Genomic DNA, 16,765 nt, shown 5'->3' on the forward strand with positions numbered 1-16,765 from the left:
CTGGCAGCGTTGCACCGGTCGCCTTTGAAGAAGGCATTTGCAAGCCAGCGGAGCCGTACCGCCGGGAGTAGGTGGGCCCTCGGACAATGGGGCCCAAGCGTCCCCCCTTGTCCGCCTTTGAAGAGCGCATTGCAAGTCAGCAAGGCAAGACCGCAGGGAGCCGCCGGGTGTGACACCGCCGCACGGGCGCCTACCATTGGCCGAAAATGGCGTCATCTGAGCGGACTCTCCCATTGGCCGAACATGACGCGACTTCCAGTCCTCGAAGGGTTTAAAAAAAGCATTCCAGAGATTCCAGAGCATTCCCGGATTCACCTCTCTCGAACTTCGTGCCGCGGGCCGCAGCGTCCGAGTTGCTGCCGGCCTGTAATGACTGTACGACTGTTCATTGACGTCTCACTGTAAATAATGTAAAATAAACCCTCCCAAGTTTCTTTTCATCCCGAAGTCCGTCCTTCAACTCCTACAACGTCTTGTGCAATACATACAAATTTTGTCGGAACTATATAGGTGCACCGGCGGCCAACTGTCTGTACATAGCGTGCTCATGTCGATCGTTCATTTCTATATTGAAGCAGTGCTCTTCTATAGGACCCCTGTCGGATGTCTTGTCCTCCTCAGCCCAGCTGCTCAGACCTGTGCCTCTGTTGTGTAGTAAACGTTGTGCAATTTTCGGCTGCCAGCGTGCCCCTACTGAATGTGTGAGCGTTCGTCACGATTGCCTGTAAGTGCGCCGTACCCCGGCTGCATTTCTTACAATTGCTAGTAGGTACTGCGCGTTGTGGCGTTTCTCGCCGCGCTCGACGTCTCTGCGCAGGCGCGAGGAAGAGCGGGTGCGAGAGAGAAAATGTGGAGGCGTTTGCTCCTTGAATAGGTGGGGGCGAGCTCCGCCACTGGAAGCGCTGGAGCCACCGTCGACGTGACGTGGCATGAGGGATCACGTGCACACAGTGGCCGCGTCGGCTGCTTCGGAAGCGCCGAAGCGAGCTCAAAACGAAAGTTTGAAGTCGCACCTGCGCTGCGGTTCTGATTAGGTGGTGAGACTTTTCCGCCTTGGCTGCCTGCTTGACAACATTTGAAAGCACTGTAATAGGTAGTGTCTGCCTTTCGAGACGTGCAGCATGGTGGGCTACTGCTCGGTGCCGCAGTGCCGGACGTACGCAATGGAGCCCGGTGTCAGCTTTGTTCATACGTAGCCGCAGGACAAGAAGCTCCGTGAAGCTTGGCTCGCGAAACTTAGAACCGTTATACAGCCATCGGCTACAATTCGAGTGTGCAGCAAGCACAGATGCAAGCAAGATTTCTAATACGACGTTGGGGCTGCGATGTTCGACGAGTTTAGCAAAAAGCGCATTTTGAATTTCATTTCCACGAATTTTCACACAGGAAGGTATGCATGTTTGCAGACCGTGCGGGCGAAATATCCCAATTTATGCACGATATTTTTCACACAGACAGATCTCAACATAAACAGCATGGGAATGACAGAAATATTATGAACCGCGCATCCCACATCAAATGCACCGTAGTTCGTAAACCACAGAATGAAGTACATTCGTCGGTAATAGATAGGGCATGCTTTGCAATATCGGAGCGAGTTATTACGCATTTGAATGCGGCATAAAAGTTTGTGACGTCGATTATGTCTCCATAAACTGTTGGTGAATATGCTAGACTCTCACACCGTCAGGGCTTCAAGCTTTCAACCTTCTTATTGAAATGGGCATGGGCATCTAGTTGGAAGAAAAAATACTCGATAACGCAATACCAACCGTAAAACTGCTGCTTGCACTTATCTCCTAATCAATGCTGATGTTCTTAAAGTCATGGTACAGTGACAACCAACTGAGAACGCAACCACGCACGGACAAGAAACGCCATTGGCGAGTCTCGATTCATCAGGCACATAAAGCATGACTCATGCACAAACTGCGGGAGCTTGCGTGACATGCAGCGAATGAGCATCCAAGCACTGCCAGTGCATGAGAATAACGGTACATACATTCAGACTTCTGCAACCCGTGAGAGAAAATACGTGACATAATGCTTTACAGAATGCCTTCTTCTGTCTCTCTTTGCTATTTGCCCAGTAGGTAAGAGTGAAAATATTCGCGCGATAATTGTTATTTTGCGCACGGAGATCTAGGGGAGCACAAACAACGCATACGAAGCCCGAGAAATGGAAAAGTGCGCTCTTTTCGCAGCTAACCACGAGGACTCGTGGTGTCCTTTTTTCGGCTTCCTCTGTGTTGTTTGCACTCACATACTTCACCATGGAACCTAACCAACTCGCCCAAATGTGAACCTTGCTACCGTTATAGCAACGGCCGTACGAACTCATCTACAAACATTTGAGGAAGGAGCTTCGTTTTTCTCGACAACAAATATGCAAAAGATATGCGTTAAAGGACAAAAATTAGAGACAAAAATCTTTTGTTATCACAGGGCTGGAAACGTCAATGAGAACAGCAGTGCTGGCAGTACTCATTAGAAAAACCTACGTTAGAGCTCAAATCATGAACAGTTTACGCAACAGCCACGCTCAAGATTGATATGTTAAATAGAACAGAATAGGTCCTATGGATTATGAAACAAAAGTAGTGCGAACCGCAAAAAGGTTCACACGTATTGGAAGTGCTGCTATAATAGTATAGTGAAACGAAAAAGCGAACTCTTTCACTAGAAATTGTGCGCCTCCGTTGCAGGCCTTTGAAGCTGTCGGTCATGTGGCAACAAAACACGCTTGCGGATGCGGCGGTGAGTGGCAATGCCGTGCTACGTCGCCCAGCAGCAGGTAGCGCCTCACGTGGGCCCAGCAGTCTTGATTAGGGCCACCCAGTGTCGTGCGGCCGTCCTCACGTAGCAGACACGTGACCTATTCGTTGACGACCAGGCCAGTCGCATGACGTCGTGCAGACCCTCGATGCACCGGAACTTTCGTCGTACCATGTCGGCTGCCTTGACCGACGGACAACACTTGCCCGAGCTCTGCCACGAGGGCTGGATGGCGGGAGACTCGGCGCAAACCTTTGGCGCATAACCTGGCGAGATATGACATTAGTCGTTTTACAGCGGAGCGGTATATGGGCTCAGTACTCACCTACGGGGCAGAAACCTGGAGGCTTACGAAAAGGGTTCTACTCCAATTGAGGACGACGCAACGAGCTATGGAAAGAAGAATGATAGGTGTAACGTTAAGGTATGAGAAAAGAGCAGATTGGGTGAGGGAACAAACGCGAGTTAATGACATCTTAGTTGAAATCAAGAAAAAGAAATGGGCATGGGCAGGACATGTAATGAGGAGGGAAGATAACCGATGGTCATTAAGGGTTACGGACTGGATTCCAAGGGAAGGGAAGCGTAGCAAGGGACGGCAGAAAGTTAGGTGGGCGGATGAGATTAAGAAGTTTGCAGGGACGGCATGGCCACAATTAGTACATGACCGGGGTTGTTGGAGAAATATGGGAGAGGCCTTTGCCCTGCAGTGGGCGTAACCAGGCTGATGATGATGATGACCATACAATTTTCATATATGCACACAAAAACTATCATCATCAGTGGGTCATAGCCCCGCCAGCAAGCGAAAAATGCGATGGTTCGTAGCGCCGTAAGCCAGGGACTACAAGCACCCATCAATGTGAAAAGAACAGTGCTTGCATTCTTTCTAGTCACGCATACTGCGTACAGAGCAGCATGTTGAAAGCTGCCATCAATGCCTCATATCCCAGTAAAAAAGCATAAAATGCTATGACCCATAGCCCCGTCAGGTTCATGGCTACTCGCTGTGCGTGGGTTAGTTGCGATGACACTACCCCTCTTGTCATTGTCGGTTATTTTAATGTGGATGCGTCGGGAGGGAAAGGGCAGTGGTTTGCGCCTTTCATGTTGCAGACGTATCGCTTGCGATGCCACACCGATCCGGCCCAACCGACCACCCGGCGGCGTACATTATCAAAGAATTTGACATTATGAAAGAATGGGTCTGCAGTCGCGAGTGTGCCAATCAGCGTATATCATATCTTAGCGACCACAAAATCATTTTGACCGTCATTACTAAGCAACAATGAGTGATGGAACGAAGTCTTTAGAAGTTTCGTTACCACAATGTTTACAGCTCCGCTGGTCATCCACCTGAGGAAGGCGGAATGGCCTTGAATTTCTTAGCATGCTTGATGGCACTAATGTAACTGCACGTAAGCACCTAGTCACGGTACATTTTCAGATATAACGCGCCTTATTTGGAGCGCCGAAAAAATAAGACAACGGCTTTTTGGAAAGAAATCCATTAATTATTACCTGCCCCCTCTCTATGCTAAAATAGCCATTGAAGTTCTTGCGCGCGATAAAAGTTGGCTGATTGGAATTTGGCTGTAATTAATTACTTAGACTCGCAATAGTATACACTCTAAGAAAAGTTTGCACCCTTTGGAGTGTATATTTGCCACACAACAATAATCGTCATCTGTCTTGCCCCCATTTCCTTTGTTGAAAACGCTGCGCTCGTTATTTTCCTGTCGGGAACACTATGTCATGCTGATAACGCGCATGCCGTTCGTTACTGAAAAGTACCGGGCTCGCCGCGTTAAAGAAAGGAAATACGGACAAGACAGATGCCGATTATTGTTGTGTGGCAAATATACTCCCCAAAGGGTGCAACTGTTTTTAGAGTGTACTTAGAGTTGCACAAGAGCACACGCAACAATAGCTACTTGCATTTGTATAGCGGGCACCCAGATTTTTTAATCCTTACATTAGTTAACTGAAACACGTAGTATATTGCAGACTCGGCTTACGCAAGATGTGGGGTAAGTGAAGAAGTCTAGGTGAGCCCATGGTTAGTGGGGATGCTCGACTCTCACGCGTCCCCTAATATGTTTTCCCCGCACGTCTCGCGTCTCCTGTAATGCGGCTTCTCCGCGTCGCTTGGCGCCGGCGGCGGTCGGTCGGGTTGCAGCGCATTAGGAGAGATGGCGCGAGTGTGGCGCTGATAGTAAAGCCCCTTGATAATTTGAAAGTAGCGACACTCTCCTCCTCACGGCGCTTTCCTCCTCGATTCTACTCGCCCGCCGGCTGCGCACGGCACGTTATTCCTCCTGGGCTCCCGCGGACGGGCCGCAGGATTCTATGGAGGCGTGTTATATTGGGCCAGTTGCGCACCCCAGTGGGGTTGAAAATTTTGAGAAATGCTAATAACAGCATCGATAATGCTGGAGGCAACGTTTATGAGGAGGTTGGTTTTTTCTTAAAGCCGTATGAACGGGGTATACTGATTTAAAGGGAGCTTTGAGGCGAGTTCTATACTCCAGACAATTTTTCTGCCACATTATCAGATGCTTTACTTCGTGCGTCTGGTCTAGTATTGCTTGTGACACATCCCTTTGTGTGTGGCTTATTAAGCGAAAGCCTTAGACCTCTGTTTCAAGGTCCCGTTGTGAGCTGCAGAAAATATTACGTGACCGAAGGAAGGCGGGAAGCGAACCAAAGCATGTGCAGCCGCGTATAAGAGATGATTAATGATTACCAAAGTAATGATTGATTAGTGATTGGATTGTTTTCATGCACCCTAATCCACCCCAATCTGTCTTAATACCCTTTCATCAACACTTTACCTTAATCCACCATAATCCGCCTTAATTCTCCTCCACGCATCTAAATCTTTATTCATGCATCTTAATCCTTCGTAATGCACTCTAATCCGCCTTAATCTTCTTTAATACACTCTAATCAACCTTAATCCTCCCTAATCCACCTTATGTCAACCACTAATGATTCATTAATTAACTTGGGTAATCATTCTCTCATACAGGGGTGGACATGCTTTGGGTCCCCTCTGGCCTTCCTTGGGTCACGTGATACTTCCAGCTTACAACGCGACCTTGAAACATAAATATCTAAAGGCTTTCGTCTTAAAACTTAAAAAAAGCTCAGTTTTGACTAGTGAACGCTTATCACCTACAATACTACGGGGATACTTGCCACTAATTTTTTCAGGGCGCAGAGCAGAATCAATAATACTGCGCTTCCGACTGAATAACAACAGTTAGCGACGTGCGAAGTGATGGAGCCACCCCAGAATATTAAGCATACTGAGAACAACCGCAACAAAAACGCTGGTGAGCAGGCCGGAAGAATGATAAAAAAATGCAGTATTACGGGATGCTTTGCTACGAGCTATAAGAAAGACTCCTCAGCTCGCAAACAACGCTGTTCTTTGTCAGAACAAAGTTGCTTCGGCCAATGTCATGCAGCCACTGCTTCCTACGCAAGCCGTTACGCTTTCGTTGTGGTATCATAAAAACGGCATAACCATCTTCAGACTTCTTGCTGCAGTTATATGCGCAACAGCACGGCATAGCGCTAGCACATAGACCAGAAACACTGCGCACAACGTTCGCTACGCCGAGCTAAAGCACCGAGCAAGTCGTGCTCAGGAGGAAAGCGGCGCGAACGAAAAAGAAAAAACACAAGCAAAACTCAAGATCCGCGCGTTTCCAAGGGCAACGGAAGGGAGACCAATCGTCGTGCAGAAAAACGGGGGCAAAACTGGTTGCCACGGGGGGGACACGCAAGGGGCGAGCAGGAGGCGAGGAGGTCGCGCGGCGGCGGCAGAATTCAAAGAGTGGCGGTACTTTCAAATTATCAAGGGACTTTAGGATAAAATGGATGAAACTTGGCGTGCGGTCGTCTATGGAGGCGTTCCTTCTTGCCCTCGACTCCGAGAGTATAAAAGCAGCTGCCCCCGGACGCCAAGAGAGAGGCTCCGATTTCTTCCGTCGAGTAACGTGCTCTCCCGTCTCTCCACTTCGGTCGACCTGACGGGCCGCTCTTTTGCGATGCCAGAATAAACAAGTTCTGTTAGCAGTCGACTCATGCTTTGCCAGGACCTTCGGATGCTTCCATCCGCCAGGCCAACGCTACCCTTGGGGCTTGCGACCCATTTGCAACACCGCACTTCAATTGGCCAACCCCAAACCTTGAGTTCGCACACGCCCAAATTTATGCTGGCCCACATCCAAATATCAAGTTGAAGCAACCCCAAATTTTCAAGTCGACCCACTCACAAATTCCATTTGGCCCACCCTTACCATAAGCTTCCCCGTGCATTTTCTAAGAAGCCCTATATATGTATCTCTACGGGTATCTGTGTTTATGTATTTTTATGTGTTTATGTATTTTGCGGGAGGGGGTTAAATTGTTCCTTATCACGTATGAAACTACCAATCATCTGCATTTACACTATCATAACGATACAATGTCTTAACTGCGCAAATTACACATTTCCGTGCAGATACAAGGCATTACTTCTCGCGCGATGGGGCCGAGGTACTCGCCAAAGAATGCGTACGCATTAAAAAGGCAGTGTAGACAAGGTGGCGCTCATCACCCGCAATTCCACGAGTATACGCGGCATTACAGGCCTGCGCTCACGCAGCGCTTTGTTTCCATCCAGGCGATGCGCGCTACTCTGGCGCCATCTCGTAGCCATCGTCGCTGCACAACCCGTCTTGCGCGGCACTACGCTTCTCTCACGCCAAACCTTCCTCCTCCGCTTTTCGCCTCATGGTTCCGATAGAGTTACTGTATATGCTACCACAGGTAGCAGAGTTGCGCGTAGGTCCGCCATCTTGCCTGGCAAGCAACCAAATCTGTGCGGCGAAGCCGCACTCTGTTTTTGCAGGCGACTTGCCTACCATATTGTCGATCGACCGAGGGCGCTTTTGCATCGCTTGTGGACTGCTTTGCCGCCTAATCGCAAACAAAGTGCATCGAAACAGCTGGCTGAATAAGATCGTCAAGAAAAGGCGCCGAGATCGGTCCCCACCGAAGCTTATGCCAAGCGTATCCGCCGAGTCCATCTCCACGCTCCCGGCGCGTTTAGGCTCAGGAATCAAGAAGTATACAACAAGGATAAATCACCATATTTCAGCTTTCGCATCAGTGTCCTTAAATAAACACAAGTAGCATGAGCGCAAAAACAGCGCAAGTAGCGATGAGCGCCGATGTGACGCGTCATGAACACAGGTATATGTGTGCTGTCGCCGAAGGATCACAGTCCTAGCCTGCGCTTCTCTGACGAAGATACATGAATAGACAGACGTGTCGACTGAAGGGCATCACTGAACTAAGAAAACGTTGCATATCCTTCGCATGAAGAACAACAAACGGCTATCCAAATCGGTAGTAACAGCCCATACAGCGTCCCGGGTCGGTGGTTCATTTAGGACTTTTTTCGAAATTAAAATGCAAATCGCAAATGAAAATCGGTGTTGTGGCACTTCCGAGCAAGCTACTGAATATGGACAGCAAAATTTTCTTTGTGGTACAGGCGAGAGCTTCAGTTGCTGGGCGATAGCGCATCTACTATGACTGAGCGAGGCTTCTCTCTGTGAAACTAAAACTGCTTCTTGGTCCTTGACGTAGAAAATTATGCGCCGATGTTCGGCTTCTGGCGTGGCGTAGTGGTGAAGTACCGGGCTAGGGATTTGCAGGTCCGACGTTAGAATCCTGGTCGGAGCTTTTTTGTTTTTTTTTATTGCGCCAAAATGCTCTCTGTTTCTTTCTGTTCTATAATGTATATACATACATATATATATATATATATATATATATATATATATATATATATATATATATATATATATATTGTGAGCATTATTCATACGCTTCATATTCTCACCTGTACATACTCATCATCACCGTTTTGGGGCCTGGTGGTGGGGCTCTGTCTCGGGAGAATAAAGAAGAGACTGGCTGCCTAAACCTCGTCTCACAAGTGGTGGAGTGTGCTGTCCGGTCCCTTCGCCCTCTCGCTCCCGGTCTCTCTCCAGCTTCACCTACGCTACATCCCTGGAGCTCCGCTCGGGTCGCCGCCTCTACCAACTGCACTCGACCATGTCGCAAGACCAGCAGACCAGTACCACGACATCCACCTTGCCGACTCCTGCGGGAACCCCTTCTTGGACAGTCACCACCCCTCAGAAGGATCCACCGGTATTTGCTGGGCTTCCAGGTGACGACGTTGAAGACTGGTTGGAGCTATACGAGCGCGTGAGTGACTTTAACCACTGGAACGAATCAGCAAAACTTGCTCACGTCGCCTTCTACCTAACCGGAGTTGCGAAAACATGGTTTTACAATCATGAGCTCGATTTGGTCAACTGGAGCATCTTTAAAAACCAGCTACGCCAGATTTTCGCAAACTCGTCTGTCCGCTCCGATATCGCTAAGAAGAAGCTTGCTGAGCGTGTACAGCACTCAGGCGAGTCCTACACTTCGTACATAGAGGACGTCCTCGCCCTCTGCCGCCGCGTGAACACCTCGATGGCAGAGAGTGACCGTGTACGCCACCTGCTCAAGGGTATTGGGACTGCGGCATTCAATGCTCTTGTAGTGCTGAATCCCAGTACCGTCGCCGACATCATCAGTACGTGTCAACGTCTCGATGACCTTCATATGCTCCGCTTACACCCTGACACATCTGATTTCAAGGCGTCCAACGACAGCGAGCTATGTGCTTTGATCCGCTCCATCATCCGTGAGGAACTGCACGCCCAAGCTTCGTCAAACACTCCTGCGGTCCATCTGACGCCTCCTTGTGGCGGCCTACGCCATATCGTGAGGGAAGAGCTAGCTGCCGTGACCTGCCCGCAAATCACGAGCCCGCACCCTATCCATACGCCAACGTACGCTCAGGGGCGCGATCGGAGATATTTTGTTCGATACGCGTTCAGTTCAGTTGCTGCAACGCCACGAAGTTGCAGTATGCAAAATTTGTGACAGCGGGGCGGAGAGAGCAGCCAATCAGGAAGCGGTCACCTACCCGGAAGTCTACCTCCATCGTTTGTCGTCTGCTTGCGAACAGTATACTACAAAGCCAAATGTTTCTCGTCTTCCAATTGAATGAAATCTTTATCTAAAAAAATGTATTTGTTCGTCTCAAGGCCAAACACGTTTTCAAATAGTAGTACGTGTGACTACTGCAATTTATAACTATTATGTTCTTTGCGTCGTCCCTAGGTGGTGTCGCGCACAGCGAGATGGAAAAAGAAAAAAAAAACGACGGGAAGAGTGGCGCATTTTTCAAGAGGCAGCGACAACATCCCAGTAGCTCGCTGGCAGCGATGATGTTGTCGATTTCTCTGTACAACCAACGAATTATTTGTTTCGAGAAAGAAAAACGACGCCGGAATTCACTTTCTGTCATTTCTTCAAACGCGTTTCGCACCGCCACCCACTCTCCTCCATCCTCTAGAAACGCCAGCGCAACAACGTAAGTTTCCAACGCAAGCGCCATTTTCTAGAATTAAACTATGGATCTGATTCAAACGTGCCATTCCGCAGCCGGAAAGGCCGCCTGTTGGATCCAATCCAATCCTCCAGACACGCCATGCGAAGCCGTATGATCGCTCCAAACTTCTCAACTCCCGTCGCGTTCGGACGAAATGCTCGGTGGGTGGATGATTGACAGGAGCGTACCGTCATTTTGACGTCACCAAAAACGGGGCGGCGCCCCGCGGCTGGCGACGTCGGCGCGGAGTAGGCCAATCGCGCGCGCCGGTAACCGAACGAACACGCCGAACAACCATCTCCGATCGCACCCCAGGTTGCCTCTATAGCGCCACTCCCCCAGCAGCCACCACAACAGGCACCTGCACCGCACATGTCCCTGAATCCTATCACTGCAAGACCATCGCCTGTTCCGTCTTATAACGCATGGAGCCCACCTCGACCGGTTTGTTACTACTGCGGCATCCGTGGCCACATTTCCAGGTTTTGCCGACGCCGTCAGCAAGATGAAAGACGTGGCTATGACGGCTTTGAAAGGGATCAGTTTTCTGGCCCTGTACCACGACGTCGGCGTTCTGACTACGTTTATTATCCACCACGTTCCCCATCTCCACAGGACTTCAACACTGCCAGTTCATCGCGTTTCCCGCGTCGTCGCTCTCCATCACCGATGCGGCGCTCTTCTTCCCCTCTACGACCGGCTACTTCGTCCTCCGATCACCGCCCGGAAAACTAAATGGTGCAGCTTCAGGAGGGAAAGCTGCATCTTTTGGACAACGTGAAACGCCTCCGGAGCGCCCGTCAAATGTACTTTTGGTGTTTGTTGAAGGTGTCCGAATCGAAGCCTTGGTTGACACAGGTGCATCGCTTTCCGTTATTAGTGCTGACTTGTGTTCTCGATTGCGAAAAGTGAAGACACGGTATAATGGCCCTCCCCTTCGTTGTGCTAATGCGGTTCTTGTTCAGCCCTCCAGTGTTTGCACTGCGCGCGTTTTCATTGATGGCATCCTCCACCACATTCAGTTCGTCGTGCTGTCTTCGTGCACTTACGCGATGATTTTGGGATGGGACTTCCTGTCCTCCGCCTCAGCTTTAATCTCTTGCCGTCAGCGAACTATTCATATGACAGACACTGAATCTTCGTCCTCTGTCAATGATCACAGCCTGCGTTTTGTCACGTCTACCGACTGTTTCATCCCCGCGGGCACTGAGCATATTCTGACGCTGACTTCCGACACTATTATTAACGGTGATGTGTTCCTTGCACCGAGTGGTTGCTGCATTTCTGGTGGGCTTAGCCTTGCTCCTAGCCTAGTACGGTTTCAGGACGGTAGAGCCTCAGTCGCTGTTCATAACCCTACTTCTTCCCCAGTTGTGCTCTCCCAGGGCTCTACTGTGACATGCTTTACTGACACCGAACCTCTTTCGCTGGTACCGCTTCACACCGAATCACCACCTTTGTCTACCACAACTGATTATCACACTGCTGCCGCTGCTTTAACGGCCGCGATAAATCCCGATTTGACCACTGCGCAGAAAGAAGACCTTCTGGCACTCCTGCACAAACACAGAGCCTTATTTGACGTCCACTCCAAGCTTCTGGGGCGCACTTCTGCCGCAGTACATCGCATCGAAACCGAAGGCAGTTCGGTTGTACGCCGCCGCCCGTATCGCGTGTCTTCCGCAGAACGGAAAATCATTGCGGATAACGTTGATGACATGCTCAAAAGAGACATCATTCGGCCATCCTCCAGTTCTTGGTCGTCTCCTGTCGTGCTGGTTCGCAAGAAAGACGGCTCCGTACGATTCTGCGTCGATTATCGAGCCCTTAATAAGATCGCGCGCAAAGACGTATATCCGATGCCAAGAACTGACGATGCCATTGACTCCCTCCAGGGTGCGGAATATTTCTCTAGTCTAGACCTCCGATCCGGATACTGGCAAATCCCCATGCACGAAGCGGACAAGGACAAGACAGCCTTTGCAACGCCAGACGAACTTTACGAGTTCAACGTCATGCCGTTCGGTTTATGTAATGCCCCTGCAACATTTGAACGCATGATCGACACAGTTTTACGTGGCCTTAAGTGGAAGACCTGTCTGTGCTATTTAGATGACATCGTTATTTTTTCTACAACTTTTAGTCAGCACCTTGAGCGCTTGGACGAAGTTTTCACTTGCATTTCCAACGCTGGCCTCCAACTCAACACAAAGAAATGCCATTTTGCCAGAAAGAACATCAAAGTATTGGGCCATCTTATCAGCAAAGATGGCATTCGACCAGATCCCGAAAAGGTTGCTGCCGTGCATCGCTTCCCTCGCCCTGAAAATCAAAAGCAATTAAGAAGTTTCTTAGGCCTGGCATCCTACTTCCGCCGCTTCATCAGTCATTTTGCAGCAATGGCGTCGCCGCTACACAAGTTGCTCACGTCGGGCACTGCTTTCCCTTGGACAGATGAATGCGAACTTTCTTTCCAAGCCCTCAAGCAGGCATTAACCAGCGACCCTGTCCTCTGTCACTTCGATGACAACGCACCAACTTGCTTGCACACCGACGCTAGTGGCCATGGGATCGGTGCTGTACTTTTACAGCGGGATACCACCTCACGAGAGAGAGTTGTTGCCTATGCCAGTCGCGCACTAACACCTGCCGAAATGAATTACTCGATCACAGAACAGGAATGTCTCGCAGTAGTTTGGGCGATCCAAAAATTTCGACCATATCTTTACGGACGCAATTTCACGGTCATAACCGACCACCACGCCTTATGCTGGTTGTCGTCAATCAAAAATTTGTCCGGACGACTTGGTCGCTGGGTGGTACGCTTACAAGAGTACGACTTTGACGTTGTCTACAAGTCTGGGAAAAAGCATCAAGATGCCGACGCTCTCTCTCGCTGCCCGCTGCCATTATTAGCTTCGAGTACACCTCTTCATTGCTCGCCACTTGATGATGAGACTAACGCCCGTATGCAGAAATGCAACTTAAGTTGAAGCCCATGCTTGACTTGATCCGAGTGACGCCTATCGGGAACGCGCCGAAGGAAACGCAGTGAGCGTCTTTGGGCACGTTAACGCCAGGCGTCATCTAAATCAAGTCAAGCATGTGCTTCGACTTAAGTTGCATTTCTGCATACGGGGGTAAGTCGTCACTCCCGTTATTACCGTTATTACCTCTCACGGTTACTGATACGTTATCTTCCAATCGCCTCTCTCACCTCGCCTCGTGTCAACGTTCTGACCCCTACTGCGTCAGCATCATCCAACGCCTGTGCGGAACTACATCTGCACCAAATGCCAGATTACGTCGACAACTGCGACTATTTAAGCTTGACAACGATGTGCTGTACCGCTACATATACAACTCCGACGGACACAGCTGGGTACCTATTCTTCCACGCTCGATGCGCACACAAGTCCTTGAAGCCTTGCACGACGACCCATCTGCTGGCCATTTGGGATTCCACAAAACATACCACCGCGTTAGGAGCCGCTTCTTTTGGCCAGGCATGTCTACCTTTGTGGCCAAGTACGTCGCTTCTTGCGTTCAGTGTCAACGGCGGAAACGACCGACTTCGCCTCCTGCTGGGCTTTTACAGCCCATCCCATGTCCCGAGACACCGTTTGCCATCGTTGGGATAGACCTAGTCGGCCCTTTGCCCATAACGCCAGCGGGTCATCGATGGGTCGTGACAGCTGTTGACCAGCTCACACGTTACGCAGAGACCGCTCCTCTACGCTCTAGTTCAGCTTCCGACGTCGCCACCTTCTTTCTAGATGCCATTGTGCTGCGCCATGGTGCCCCTCGTGTACTGTTAAGCGACCGCGGCAAGACTTTCATGTCAACAATGCTCGCAGAAGTACTCGGAGCTTGTGGCACAGTTCATAAGACGACATCCGCATATCACCCACAAACAAATGGCTTAACCGAGCGATTTCATCGCACACTAATAGATATGATATCGATGTATATCGGGCCAAACCACGACAATTGGGACAAACTTTTACCTTTCGTGACTTTTGCTCACAACACCGCTATCCAACGAACTACGGGATACTCACCTTTCTACCTAGTTTTCGGCCGTTCACCGACATTCACCATCGACGCCGCTTTCTTCAATGCTCCAACTAACACCTCAGACAGTACACCCGAACAGTTCGTTTCGAGACTTGAGGAATGCCGTCAACGTGCTCGTTTCAACACAGAAGTCAGTCAGCTAGATCGCAAGCAACGTTACGACATCTCTCGTCACGACGTCTCCTTTCGTCCCGGAGAGGAAGTGCTTCTTTGGACGCCTATTCGTGCACCCGGTTTGTGCGAGAAGTTTGAATCCCGCTTTCTTGGACCCTATATTATTAACGAACAAACATCCCCCGTGAACTATCGCGTTACTCCCGTACACTTTTCTTCCGACCATCGTTGTCGCGGTTCGGAGATCGTTCACGTTTCGCGCCTAAAACGATTCGTTCGGCGTTCCCCTCCTGGCTAAGTCGCGGCCTGGCTGGCCGCTTGCGCGTGCGGGGAAATTAGTGTGAGCATTATTCATACGCTTCATATTCTCACCTGTACATACTCATCATCACCGTTTTGGGGCCTGGTGGTGGGGCTCTGTCTCGTGAGAATAAAGAAGAGACTGGCTGCCTAAACCTCGTCTCACAATATATATATATATATATATATATATATATATATATATATATATATATATATATATATATATATATATATATATATATATATATATATATATATATATATACAGTGCCCAGGCACCGCGTATTTAACGCGCTAGAGCTGTTTTTCGCACCAGTACCCAGTGCCTCCCAGTACGCCGCGCCTGCCCAGCATCCAGCGCGCGGCACTGGGCCCATAATCCGGCGCTGCACTGAACAGTGGATACTGGGTTTTGCAATAGGCATACCTGCTTATGTGCCAAAGCTCTCAACGTGTAGGCAGTCTTAAATATTACTGGTGAATAAATGACCAACCATTAGTATTTAGACTCTGGTACCCCATTAAATTTGCTGTAGAAACGTACCCACCTACTAGCAGGCACTGGATATCAGACACACCTTCAAGTGCCACTTCATTATGTGCCTTTTCACTGCAGGGATTCGAAAAGTAACCTTCTGTGGGAGTGTAGTGAAAGTTTTTCTCTCACAGGATTGACATAGCTACAATATGGGTAATAATGCAAAACACAGTAAAGGCCCTTACCGTATGGTAAATAACGACATTAATTCCTCTTGCATCCTGCTTCACATAAGCAGTAGTAGATGAAATATCTTTACTTAGTTGTGTAACCTCTTTTATGTTCAGAAACAGCAACCAAAGCAGTGCATTATCCTGAAAATGTGAGCTGGTTTTTTATGACAGTTCTGTGAAAGCAGTGTGGTGCATGAGTTTGAATGGGATCGAATAAAAAGCTTTTCCGCTTTCAGGGCGATTCGTGCAGACGGGAGCAGAGCACCTGGTCATTATATCATTCCGATGACACTGCGATGAACCAACTGTGAGATGCGCTGCGCACGTTGTGTTGTTGCTCCGCAGCTAGCGCGCACGCGAACAGCGAACGCCAAGATCAGCCGGATTCGCTTTGAATTTGACTGGCGATAACTTGTGTCAATCCAGTTCGCTGCAGCGGCGGCGTCGGGAAATACAAAAATTGGCCCGAGCATCTGCTTCTCCGCAATACACGGTTGCTTGACTACCACGTGATGACGCTCTGCCAATAGGGGTGCTAGCGGCGTGATAAAACAGACGCGCAACTCTGCTACCTGCGGTAGCATATACAGTAACTCTAGGTTCCGACGCTACACCCTCATCCTCGCGCTCCCTTCGCTATTGCCTTTTCATTGGCTGCTGCGCTTCGCGCTCGCTTTGCTACGCTCCATTTGCTGCGCTCGGACGAGGTGCGACGCCGCCACGCTCGCCGCAGGAAGGGAGGCCCGAGCTGCGCTTTAAGGAAGGTCAACACCATTCCACCCTGCGAAGGTGGATGACTTGCGGACCTGTGAGAAACGTTCGCAATCACCGCTTTTGGTCGCTCTTAAAGCACTATCGGCCACACACACAACTGAAGCCAAGCGTTTTGTCCGCGAAGTCTCAGCGGAATCGCGCATCTGCACCACTCAAGGATCAGCCTTCTGAACATATCTCTGCCGTTGCGCCGCGTTCGCTTCGCGATCGAGGGGGCTTTTCGCTTGAGCCCTCCGCCCTCGCCGGCGGTCCCGAAGCTGGCCCTCGTGCGCAGCTTGTTCTTCGGCAGTACGCCCTATCACGCGGCCTCCGCTTACCAGCGCACGTAACATACTGCATACTTGATTCAGCAGATGGCTTGTTAGCGACCACCCGTCACACCAAATGATCGATGCGCGCTACAGCCATTGGCGCTCACTCGGCGCAGCCAAACCGAGCAGCTGGCTATAAGTCAGGAGCTGGGGGTAGCTGTCAAAGCCGCATCATGCTCACGCTTTG

Source organism: Dermacentor albipictus, chromosome 8 (assembly GCF_038994185.2).
Source record: "Dermacentor albipictus isolate Rhodes 1998 colony chromosome 8, USDA_Dalb.pri_finalv2, whole genome shotgun sequence".
Classification (NCBI taxonomy): Eukaryota; Metazoa; Arthropoda; class Arachnida; order Ixodida; family Ixodidae; genus Dermacentor; species Dermacentor albipictus.